Raw genomic sequence first — 12,164 nt, 5'->3', positions numbered from 1 at the left:
CTCTTGTAGCAACAAGATCCACCTTAGGAGTCTAGGTTTAGCATCTTTTTTTGTTAAGAGGTACTTGATAGCAGCGTGGTCAGTGTAAATGATTATTTTGGCTCCGACCAAGTAAGAACGAAATTTATCTAGCGCAAATACTACTGCTAAAAGTTCTTTCTCGGTTGTGGCGTAATTCATTTGTGCTTCATCTAGAGTTTTACTTGCGTAATATATGACGTGAAGCTTTTTATCCTTTCGTTGTCCTAAAACATCACCCACAGCGTAATCACTGGCATCACACATTATTTCGAATGGTTCATTCCAATCTGGTGTCTGCATTATGGGCGCGAAGATCAATGCTTGTTTAAGCGTTTGAAATGCTTCTAAACATTTATTGTCGAATATGAATTCAGCATCCTTCATCAATAGTCCGGTCAAAGGTTTAGTTATTTTAGAGAAGTCTTTAATGAATCGTCGGTAAAAACCGGCGTGTCCTAAGAAGCTTCGCACTTCTCTCACAGTTTTCGGAGGTTGAAGGTTTTCGATTACCTCTATTTTGGCTTTGTCTACTTCAATTCCTCTATTTGAGATGATGTGTCCTAAAACAATTCCTTCTTGTACCATAAAGTGACATTTTTCCCAATTAAGTACTAGGTTTACTTTTACACATCGTTCTAGAACTCTTTCTAGGTTTTCAAGGCATTCTTCAAAGCTTTGTCCGCATACGGAAAAATCGTCCATAAATACCTCCATGATGTTTTCGAGAAAATCGGCGAATATCGACATCATGCACCTTTGGAAGGTTGCAGGAGCATTGCACAAGCCAAACGACATTCGTCGATAAGCGAAGGTACCAAAAGGACACGTGAATGTTGTCTTTTCTTGGTCATCAGGGTGAATTGGTATTTGAAAGAAGCCTGAATAACCGTCTAGATAGCAGAAATGAGAATGTTTTGCTAATCGTTCTAACATCTGGTCAATGAATGGTAAAGGGAAATGATCTTTTCGGGTTGCTTTGTTTAGTTTCCTATAGTCAATGCACATTCTCCATCCCGATTCGATTCGTTTGGTTATAGTTTCTCCTTTTTCATTTTCAATAACTGTTATACCTCCTTTCTTTGGTACTACGTGTACCGGACTAACCCATTTGCTATCAGATATAGGATATATGATACCTGCCTCTAATAACTTGGTTATTTCCTTCTTCACTACCTCACTCAGGATCGGGTTTAGTCTCCTTTGGTGTTCCCTAGAAGTTTTACAGACTTCTTCTAGCATGATGCGGTGCATACAAATAGAAGGACTTATTCCTTTAAGGTCGGTGATGTTGTATCCTAGTGCGGTTGGATATTTTCTTAAGATATGCAGGAGTTTTTCTGTTTCGAGTTTTCCTAGGTCTGCATTAACTATCACTGGTCGTTCAAGTTCTAAGTCTAGGAATTCATATCTCAGATTTTTGGGAAGTGTTTTCAGGTCTAGGGTTGGTTTGTTAAGGCATTGTGTAGGGTCCGGTGTTATTGCTAAACATTGGTTAAGTTTGTCTTCTACAAGATAGTCAGATGATTTGTCATTTTCTAACTCTGTTTCTTTTATGCATCATCGATGATATCCATGAAGTAACATGTGTCTTCTATTGCAGGTGCTTTCAAAAATTGGGAAAGAATGAACTCAATTTTCTCTTCTCCTACTTCGAAAGTGAGTCGTCCTCGTTTTACGTCTATGATCGCACCGGCGGTTGCTAAGAATGGTCTTCCCAATATAATGGGTGTGACTTCATCTTCTCTTATGTCCATAATTATAAAATCGGTTGGAATGTAGAATTGACCTATGCGCACGGGAACGTTTTCAAGAATTCCCACAGGATATCTAACAGAACGATTTGCTAGTTGCACAGACATTTTAGTTGGTCTTAATTCTCCCATTTCAAGTTTCTTGCATATGGATAAAGGCATAACACTAATACCGGCTCCTAAATCGCATAAGGCTTTATCTATGACAAATTTTCCTATGTGACAGGGTATAGAGAAACTACCTGGATCTTTAAGTTTAGGAGGCATATTCTGGATTATAGCGCTACATTCAGCAGTGAGTGTAACGGTTTCGCTTTCTTCAAGTTTCCTTTTATTATAAATAATTTCTTTTAAGAACTTAGCATATGAGGGCATCTGCGTAATAGCTTCTGTAAAAGGAATTGTGACGTTTAATTGTTTCAGTAGGTCAACAAATTTTTTAAATTGGCCTGCATCTTCGGTTTTAATAAGCCTTTGAGGGTAAGGGATAAGTGGTTTATAAGGTGGTGGAGGTACATAAGGTTCTTTCTTTTCTACGGTTTCCTTATTACTCTCTTCCTTTTCCTTAGGTTTATTTTCTTCCTCAGTTGACTTTTTAGAGTTTTGGTTTTCTATCCTTGGATCAGACGGTCCTTCCACTTCCGTTCCACTTCTTAGTATGATTGCATGAGCGTGGCTTCTCGGGTTAGGTTGGGACTGTCCAGGAAATGTACCAGTTGGGGCAGCAGTAGGCGCTTGTTGTTGAGCTACTTGTGATATTTGCGTTTCCAGCATCTTGTTATGGGTAGCCAGGGCATCTACTTTACTTGCTAGTTGTTTAATTTGTTCGCCAGTGTGTACATTCTGGTTTAAGAAATCTTTATTGGTTTGTTGTTGAGAAGCTATGAAGTTCTCCATCATGATTTCCAAGTTGGATTTCCTAGGAACGTTATTGTTAGGTGTAGATGGGATCGACTTTTGATATCCAGGAGGTATAGCTGGGGCTTGATTTGGAGCTTGTCCAGGCGCGTATAAGGCATTATTACTCTTATATGAAAAATTAGGATGATTCTTCCAGTTGGAGTTATAGGTATGCGAGTAGGGATTTCCTTGAGCATAGTTTACTTGCTCTGCTTGGATTCCTGTTAGGAGCTGACAATCTGCAGGAGTGTGACCTTGGATTCCACAGACTTCGCAATTCTGAGTTATGGCAACCACGGTGTCTGGAGGTGATACATTTAAACTTTCAATTTTCTGGGCCAAAGCTTCCACTTTTGCATTAACATGGTCAAGGTTACTTATCTCGTACATGCCACTTTTCGCCTGAGGTTTTTCTACCATTATTCTTTCGCTTCCCCACTGATAGTGGTTTTGGGCCATGCTCTCGATAAGTTGATAAGCATCAGCGTAAGGTTTGTTCATAAGTGCACCACCTGCGGCGGCGTCTATTGTTAACCTCGTGTTGTACAAGAGACCATTATAGAAGGTATGAATCACTAACCATTCCTCTAAACCATGGTGTGGACAAAGTCTCATCATGTCTTTGTATCTTTCCCATGCTTCAAAAAGAGACTCGTTATCTTTCTGTTTAAATCCATTTATCTGGGCTCTTAACATAGCTGTTTTGCTCGGCGGAAAATATCGGGCAAGAAATACTTTCTTCAACTCGTTCCATGTGGTGACTGAGTTAGAAGGAAGAGACTGAAGCCATCTTCTAGCGCTATCTCTTAACGAGAAAGGAAAGAGACGAAGTCGAATTGCCTCTGAAGTGACACCATTAGCTTTAACAGTATCAGCGTATTGGACAAATACGGATAAATGAAGGTTTGGATCCTCGGTAGGATTTCCAGAGAATTGGTTCTGTTGCACTGCCTGCAACAGTGAAGGTTTAAGTTCGAAGTTGTTTGCTTCGATTACGGGTGGAGCAATACTCGAGTGCGACTCATCTTGCGATGGAGCAGCGTAATCTCGAAGAGCACGAGCTGGTTCTGCCATCTCGGGTATCGGTGAAGGAAAAAGATTTTTGAGATCAGGAATTTCGACTGGAGGGAGATTGTTTGCAGCACGATATTCCCGAATTCATCGTAAGACTCAGAGATATAGTTCGATGTCGTTGATTCGTAAGTAGAACGACTCGCCTTGTGAGCGAGTGTGTGGCATACAAATCAACGAAAGAAATAAAAATAAAAATAAGCCTTAGTCTCTACAGCGTAACAGAAGAGTTACGATATCGACTAAATAAAAGTCCCCGGCAACGGCGCCAAAAACTTGATCGCGACTTTATGAGTCGAATTTGGGGTACAAACTGCAAGTGCATAGTTCTATCGCGTAGTTTTAAAAGATATCGATCCCACAGGGACTTATGAATCGATATATCGTTTTCTAAGGTTACTTCGTAAAGCTAGGGCGGATGATACTTTGATTGTTCGGGGGAAAAGTTAAAACTAAAATAAGATCTAGATTAAATATCAATTAAGCGGATATCGATATGTAGTTCGTCGTAATTAGGGAATCAAATCTTCGTTGGTTTCTTGGTTTTTTAAAATAAATCTTTTCAGTAAATACTATTGATTAAAAGTCTTTTCTCAAACTTTCGCTCTGTTGAATAGACTATGACTTTATATTAACGCAGCTGTCACTTATTGCTTAAGTCCAAAATCACTTTTTGAAAACAACAGAATCTATAGAAACTCTTTTTAAGAAAACACTAATCGTTTAAACACCCTCGTCTCAAACTCTCGCTCTGTTGACTTAGATTATATAATTAAATTCAAATGCTTAACTCTCGTCCTCACATTTAACTTTTAAAAATACTTTTTGAAAAAGATTAGAATTTAATTAACTCTAAAAATTGCTTTCGCCCTGATTTAGAATTAATGCTCAATTTACTATGTCCAGTTAAAAACTCAAACTCTCGTTCTATTGAATTTAACTTCTTTATGTCTTTTACTCTCGTACAAAAACTTTGTTATTAAACCTGTAAATTGAGACCATAAAAAGAGTGACTTTATTTTTAAACGTAATTTAACCAACTTAGTTTTGATTCCTTCATTCCGCTTACTTTACATACCGATACCTAAATAAATTAGCCGGACATGTTAAACAGACCTAAACAATGCTTAAATAAATCCATCTCAGGCAAATAATATAAATAAACAATAAAGCAGGGCATATATAAATTCAAACAATAATTAAAGAACCTGAGTAATTAATAGCAGTCTTGAACACTCCACCACAGACCGGTTGGATTTGTTCTTGAATTCTTCAATCGGACAGGAAAATAAAAAGTGAAGGAATAAAAATCTAGGATCTAACGTAAGGTTAGATCTAGTAAAAGGTACACAATGATTTCCGGTGTAGAAACTATTGTGTGAAAAATTAATTAAGTGCTTAAAGGAATTGCTGGAAAGGAAAAATAACAATTGCAAATGAAAGTAAAAACTGTAAAAATAATGCTGTAAAGTATGCTTGCACGGCTGGAAGAGAAAAAGCACGAAGAGGAGAGACCGGAGAGAGCGCGCAGGGTTTGCCAAAAGCCACTATTTATATTACTCACTTTTTGTAACGGTTTCCAAAAGCTTTCCGTGTAAAAATCCTCACGTTCCAATAGTCAAGCGTAACAATAGGCTTCAACGTGCCTCTGTTGCGCTTCTGAAGCCAAAAATATAGGAGAATGGTGTGACGTCCGTCACACCATGTGTTACGCTCGTAACACAAGTAGGCAGGGCGTGACGCTCGTCACAGGCGCAGCGCCTGTGCTTTTGGGCTGAGCTTTGACTTGGTGGAATTTGCTTCTTTTCATTTCTTTTTTGCACCTCCTTTTCTTCCTTTTTTCGCTTGCGCTTCAAATAAACTACCTGAGATAAATAGAAAGCAAAATACCAAGTAGTATCGAATAAAATGAAATAAATTGAAGTGAATAATAATATAATTTAATTAAATCGAGTCCTAGAATGTGATATTATTTCATGTTATCATTTATTTCACTCAAAAAGGAACTAAGGTGATTTTTAGAGAAACAAAATAAAATAAATATAGGTGAGAATAAGAAAAGGATGATTGAAATATGAAATTTGGTGTGTTTGAAAGTGAGGAGGCGCCCTCTTTTTATAGGAGAAAATCTGGTTCAAAAAAGAAAAAAATCCATGCGATTTTTAAAGCTCGTAATCGATTATGCACATCAAATAATCGACCATGTAGTTTAAATATGGAAGGTCTTTAAATGGTGTCACCACTAATCAATTATAACTCTGATAATTGATACTGGGGTGTTATAATGGATATAACTGATTAATCTTAATATTTTAATTGATTATCTAGTGTAAACTACATCCATAAAGGATTTTTCAAACTAGTAACCAATTATATACTTGCGTAAAATATTTCTTGGTTGATTTAAAAAATAAGAGGGTCCTTAAAAATGTTTTGATAGTGTCTGAGTGTTGCCTTAGTAACTTATGATTTACTCTAGCAAATTTGCAATTATGTCGTCACTTACACACTATGTTGCACACACGATCGATCAGGCGAGCATTTTTTATTGCAAAATTTGACCTTTATCTGTCTATTTACCAGAAGTTTATTTTGCATAGATCATTTTCGTGCATTCTTTTATTTTTTCGAGCATTTTTACGCTTAATTTTTTATCATTTTAATATTTTTTATTTTTATTTTTTTATCAAATTGTTAGGGAAAAAATAGGATTAATTATAATTTTGGTTTAATTTTGTCTTGTTTATTTAAATTTATTTAATTTTTTTGCATTTAAATATTTTAGACTCATTTCACACTCAAAACATCTAAAATGGGGCATTTGTGGAACTTTGTAAAAATAAGTGTTCCCTAATTTAACTTATATATATATAGTAAATGATGTGTGAAATTGAGGGAAGAACACACATTTAAGTACAAGCGGCAGGTTCGGAGGTTCATAAGGGCATTCATTTTCATTTTGATTAAAAAAAAGGTTAAAGAAATAAAGAAAGAGTTTCTTTGAAAAGAAAAAGAAAAAATCTCAATTTTTTAAATGTCTTCTTATTTTACACCCCCTTTCTGTCTTCCTTTCTCTTCAGCACCTCCTTCCCAACTAACTCATCTCACGATCTCAGTCCGACCTCGTTCCATCTCTCCTTACCATTTCCTTCTTCCACCTTTTTTCGAAACACCACCACCCGCCTCACTCATTTCCACCATCGAAAAATGCCTCTGACTCATCCGTTTCTGGTCATCTCACCATGCTCCCTCAACTTTTCTCCGCCTCACGCCAACTTAACACCTTGTTGTGTTGTGTTTGTCGCTAGCAACACTATATATCCTGAAATTTTAGTTTAACCAACTGAGGTGTTAGATCGGTGAAACCTATTATGCACATGAATTCTCTGAAGCCGAGTTGGTGTGACAGTCGAGTATGATAAAGCTAATAGGCCAGATGGTCGTGTTCACATCTACTAGTTGGAGCCGATTTTCTATAAGCTGGGAATGACCCAAAGTAGGCAAGAAGGATCCCACTTCCTATAAGCGGGGAATGATCCGGTTAACGCAAGTCAAATCCGATAATAAGGCTAACATAAAAGTCAGAATTAAACAATTCAGAAACATCACCCACAAGAGTACCTCACAATAGCATGTTAATTCCTATTAATCTAACATGTTATTATAATGATTTAACCATAAAAGTCAGAATTAATTCATGCTTTAAAAATCCCAATTTAATGTCAAAACTCATGTTTATGAACAAACAACATATGTAACAACCACACCAAATACAGTACATGAATTTACAATTAAATCATGGCATGAAAACATAATTATAATCATATTATTTATCACACAACACAATTAACATAAAGAGAGAAAATCGTATTGGAGGTTAAGGGAAACCTCTCTACGCTTTCATGAATTAAGCACCCATAAATGAAGAATCCCTCAATTACCTTGTAATGCTAGAAAATTCAACAAGGTAAACTTCAATTGACCTCTTCTCTTATGCCCTAGCATTCCCTTATCAAGTTCTTTTCTCCAATTCCCTTGTTTTTTTTCACGTACTTATCAAAACAATTGATAAATACATGGTTGAATTCCATCCAATTCATTTGTAGAATAACGTCAAGTTGACTTAAAGGTAAACACATAAGCCAATCCCCAAATCTCTCCCAAAAATTGTCAAGGGACAATTCCGACATACCAATGAAGTAGTCATTGCACCACTAGCTAGGGTATCAATGATCATGCTACCATTCATAGAATAAACTTCTAACTTCAACCTCGACACACACTCAACAAATATAAATGAATACGTCACACTCATATCAATAATAGTAATCAAAGGAGTATTATTGATAAAGCACATACCTTAATTCAAGTTATCTGACGCAGTCGTTTCTACTCTAGACAACACAAAAACCTTCCCTCATAACTGAACCTTCTTAGGTTTCTCACATTGAGTACTTATATGACATTATTCTACATAGTTAAAACAAGTCAGATCATTACTCCTACATTCAATAGCACGGTGACCTAACTTCCCACACTTGAAGCAATTCACAGTTGCATTCTTGCACTCAGGAGTATGATGTCCATACCCACTACATTTAAAGCATCTCACAAAGTAGGAGTCTCTCCCCTAATTCACTTCTTCTCATTTGGAACCCTCTACTTTCCTTTGTCGGTTGGAGCACTGTACGACTTTCCATGAATCAGGCGCTTCCGTTTCTTCTCACTAATACTTTTATAGTGAGCATATCAGACACTACTATCCTCATCATAAATTTTGGACTTATTCACTAATACATAAAAGTGGCGGATTTCCTAGTAACCAATACCCTATTTGATATCGGGATGCAACCCGCTCTCAAACCGGATACACTTCGAACCCTCAGTATCAACACTGTTATAATGCGGACAAAACTTCACTAGATCCTCAAACTCTACAACATACTCTGCAATTGTCGAGTTGCTTTGCTTTAGCTCAAGGAATTCAATCTCACTCTTGCTACACACATCCTCAAGAAAGTACTTCTCCAGAAACTGTGCTCTGAACACCGCCCAAGTAATCTTAGTACCAATCTCCTCTAGCCTCTGACGTGCGTTATCCCACCATTCTTCGGGTTCTTCAGGCAACATGTGAGTACCAAACAATATCCTATATTCCTTAGTATAAGGCATCACTAGGAAAATATTTTCAATCTCTTTCAGCCATGCATGAGCACCCTCCAGGTCATACCCGCCCTTGAAAGTTGATGGATTATTCCTCTGAAATTTTCACATGCCACGTACCTCATCACCATCTTGATTCTGATGTCTATGCAGTGTCAGAGCCATTGACTCCAAAGCATAAATAATTGCACGATTCTTTCTTCCAGCCATTTTGTACACCATTAAACAAACATTATAAGAAATCATGCATCAATAATGTTCATACACATGTCGCATACTAGCGAACAATTAACATGTCGAAACCTTGACCAGATGGACCGATCTACTATGATACCACTATGTAACACCATGATTCCCTACTTGATAATTCAATAAAAAACAATTATATCGCAATTAATCACCAAGCAGGATATTACTCGCACAATCAAAAACCATTTCAAACCACATATTTAAAAGTTAAACCATTTGATAAGCAACGGAATTACAAAAACACTTGGCATAGAAGCCACAACAATATTATTAGTTTGAAAAACGGTTCATCGTAAAATAAAATCAAACAAAAAGATACGCAACATAAATAAATATAGGACAACCCAATCTCCTCGTGTTACGTATCAGAGTGACTCCAACTATAGACCCGAACGATAAACAACTACACATGCATAACACCGTTCTCAACCTCAAGCTCCTACTTAGGTACCTCATTATCTGTACTCCAGAGGAGAACACACACAACAACACAAAATGGAGTGAGAATACATTCAAATAATAAATGGTGCATAAACATCCATGATAGATTCACACATCTACAGAATTATCCACATGTCAAAAAACACACCAACATCATGTATTCACATCTCACCCACATCACAATCATCGAATCACGACCATACAACATAATGAAACAATGTCTCGATTCGTGCTTGTCATGATCCCCATTCTGAACCAGACTTACAACTCAACTTTATATGCATGCGGTACCGACTCAATGTTTAGTTCTTCATATGAATCGGGTCCCAATCACTGGGAACCCCGAGCTGCAACTCTGAGCTCCAAACGTCCATTCAAAGCTTGGGACAAGTCACTAGTCCCTACTTTAAACTAGAGAACATGCCTCTTTCACAACAATGACACACACGATATATGACATATAAAATGCAGTACAATCTCACTCTAACTATACATAATTCACTCAACAACAAAAGATGCAATACAACCCCACTTTGACTGTAAACAAATATATATATATATATATATATATATATATATATATATATATATATATATATATATATATATATATATATATATATATATATATATATTCACTGCATCAATAGTAATTCTCATCTCAAATCACATGTCTCATTAACTCATTAACAAATATTCACAAAATCTACATCACATCATACTTGCACTTTCATCACATATATTCACAATTACACATAACTCACATTTATGGATAATATCACTTAATTAATTTTATCATTTAATTAGTTAACTACTCATCAAAATACATCAAACAACAACCAATCACCGACCTCCAAACGAAACCACCCATAAAACCCAACTCGGCAAGTTAAAATACGCTTTCTGAATCGATGACGAGTGACCCGTCACCAGGATGATGTCCGTCATCCTTCCCATCACTCAACACATCACCCTTGTGACGACCTGACAAGATCACACTTGCTTGGTGACCACAATGGTCTCCCTGTCATATGCCCGATGCGCGTCAGTGCTTCACAACGCATGACACTCGTCACCCCACTAACAAAAGCAGAATTCGTGTTCTACACTTGCAGAACCTCAAAAACCCTCTAAAATCACTCCAAACTCTTCGAAACAGTCCAGAAACACTACCCACTGGACTACCACACAATAGCATGTTAATTCCTATTAATCTAACATGTTATTACATTGATTTAACCAAAAAAGTCAGAATTAATTCATGCTTTTAAAATTCCAATTTAATGTCAAAACTCATGTTTTTGAACAAACAACATATGCAACAACCACACCAATTACAATACACGAATTTGCAATTAAATCATGACATAAAAACATAATTATAATCATATTATTCATCACACAACACAATCAACAAAAAGAGAGAAAATGATATTGGAGATTAAGGAAAACCTCTCAACCCTTTCATGAATTAAGCACCCATAGATGAAGAATCTCCTACCTTATAATTTCAAAAAATTCAGCAAGACAAGCTTCAATTGACCTCTTCTCTCAAGCTCTATCACTCCCTTCCCAAACTCTTTTCTCCATTTCCTTTGTTTTTCACGTACTGATAAAAATAGTCTCTAAAAACCTAATTTTTATCTAGCTTTTAGAATATATAATATTTTATTTAATTTCTCTAAATTGTACTTTTTACTCAATCAAAGTTCAGCTCCCCCACTCACCACTAAACTCTCTCAAATTTCCAATTAATTAATTAATTAATTAAGTCTTACTAACCCAATTAATTAACACAAAATACCACAAATATCGACACCGACCAAACATATCATATATTCACAATAATTATTTAAATAAAATACTCAGTTAAATTAAATAAATAAATAAATAACAAAATAATTAAATCGGAATGTTACAGTACGCCTTAGATGCGGCGGAGTAGAGTGTATTTGCAAGATTAACATTCCAACGTCTAAGTCAGTAAAATCAAAGAGATTTAACTTTTCAAGAGAATAAAAATGTACATATTGTGGCGCGTGACATGACTTATATACAATGAGCAGTTAAAACCGCTCCCACTTTACCTTGTGTTAGGTGCAGTAGCCTGTTCGATTGAATCTGACCGTTGATAATGAACAAACAAATCAGATATAATGTATGATCTTCTAGAGTTGTGTCGATCTTGTTGGACCATTTAATTGACCCAAAACAAACGAAATATAACCCATTTTATCCATGTTTTTATCAGTTATGACAAAATCACATACTTTAGTATTTTATCTATCAACATTTATCATATTTTTGGTCAAATATCAAAGTTAATATGTTGATCAAAAAAGTTAATCCCATTAAATGATATCCAAATGGGAGTATTCCTGAAATTCCAAATCAATAAATTCACCTAAAATATAAAAGTGGAAATTAGTTAATGTTTAGTCAAAATAAATAAATATTAGATGTCACATACACCGAACCGAACAGAATCAGTGTTAAGTAACGTAATGGCGAAAAAATATATAAGTTGAGTCAATTGATTATCTTTTCAGTTACTTAATCGTTTCCTGA

General features: G+C 36.0%; 1 non-coding gene across 1 annotated transcript; it reads left to right on the top strand.

Annotated features, from left to right (window-relative positions):
* Positions 1–3,261: 3,261 nt before the first annotated feature.
* Positions 3,262–3,368, top strand: LOC127090187 (small nucleolar RNA R71). Its single transcript, XR_007791715.1, has one exon. It is a non-coding gene; the product is annotated as a small nucleolar RNA R71 (small nucleolar RNA).
* The last annotated feature ends 8,796 nt before the right edge of the window (positions 3,369–12,164 follow it).

Source organism: Lathyrus oleraceus, chromosome 5 (assembly GCF_024323335.1).
Source record: "Lathyrus oleraceus cultivar Zhongwan6 chromosome 5, CAAS_Psat_ZW6_1.0, whole genome shotgun sequence".
In the NCBI taxonomy this organism is placed as follows: Eukaryota; Viridiplantae; Streptophyta; class Magnoliopsida; order Fabales; family Fabaceae; genus Lathyrus; species Lathyrus oleraceus.
Note: the sequence above shows the minus strand (reverse complement) of the source record. Positions and strands in the feature narration are given on the sequence as shown.